The sequence below is a fragment of the Aplysia californica genome, unplaced genomic scaffold, assembly GCF_000002075.1.
Source record: "Aplysia californica isolate F4 #8 unplaced genomic scaffold, AplCal3.0 scaffold00790, whole genome shotgun sequence".
Classification (NCBI taxonomy): Eukaryota; Metazoa; Mollusca; class Gastropoda; order Aplysiida; family Aplysiidae; genus Aplysia; species Aplysia californica.
Window position 1 is genome coordinate 242,604 of NW_004798060.1, and position 1,126 is coordinate 243,729.

The 1,126-nt window shown below is 37.8% G+C and overlaps 1 protein-coding gene across 1 annotated transcript in view; it reads right to left on the reverse strand.

The window, feature by feature from the left end:
• The window catches only part of LOC101861469 (solute carrier organic anion transporter family member 2A1), a gene marked incomplete in the record, with an annotated part of 26,597 nt that overhangs the window by 17,249 nt on the left and 8,222 nt on the right, over positions 1–1,126 (reverse strand).

A 1,126-nucleotide genomic window follows, 5' to 3' on the forward strand; every position in this document is an offset into this window, starting at 1 on the left:
TGTGAAAAGGGGACTTGCACTCTATGTTTCCCAAGAACCTGACAGTTTTTCTAATTGTGAAAATGGTTTAAGTTTACGCCCCTATCAATGCCAGTAGGTTACTTATGTGGCTCCTCCGAGCTGAACGTCCATCTCCGAAAGGACTGAGCCAAATAGGAATTTCGTGAAAAAGGCCTTTCCCAAGGACACAACGAAGGGTTTTTTAATTACCAAAGAGTCTATTTGCAAAATTGAAAAGCACGTACAGCCCATTTCCTCGTGTGGATATTGACCATAGTAATGTATTATTATAATTACATGTACTCTAAACGGTTTGCCCAACTCGATATAACGGAGATAATTGTCTATGCTGAAAAAAAGAACCTACTCGTATATATATATTTACACTAAGTTTTCTACATAATTAATTTGCTTTGCATATTTAATTTACAATCACACTCTTAACAATATTGTTTGTTTGTTTATTTAACTTGTTTTGGTTTTGGGTTTGGGTTTAAGGGGTGGGGGTTCTTGTCGCTTTTTTGTAACCTCCAACATGACCGAGTCTGACGTGTCTCTCCTCCTGCGTGTACTTTTTGGTTTCCCTAAGTATATTGCTTTTCATGTTTTCTTTTTACTTCACCTGCATTTTGACCCGCCAACACAGAAAGAGCATTCACCTTGTCCTCACAAACGTGGCATGGTTTTCTACCCATGCAATGTTTCGTTCACGTGAAGAGCTTTTGTTTGTTTGCTTGTTAAGACTGAGGAGAAAGTAAAGGAACTCTCACGTTTTGTCTACACAGAGACTTGTAAACACTCGGTAAAACCCACAGGAAGTCGTGCAAAGTTATGTAGAAACTACTGTGACGTGACGTCAGCAGAGAGGTTATAGATAGTACTATCTAGAACTTCCTTGAACTTCAGTCAAACAAACAGCTCTCTTCTGTCGAAAAGTTCAGAAAGAGGTGAAGGCTTAGAATATTATTATTCTCTTTTCAGCCTTGATTTTGTTATTGTGGTTATTTAACTTTTGCTACTGTTGTTTTTGTTGTTGTTGTTGTTGTTGTTGTTGTTGTTGTTGTTGTTGCTGCTGTTGTTGTTGTTGCTGCTTTTGTTTTCGCTTTTGTTTGGTACTTTTGTGTCT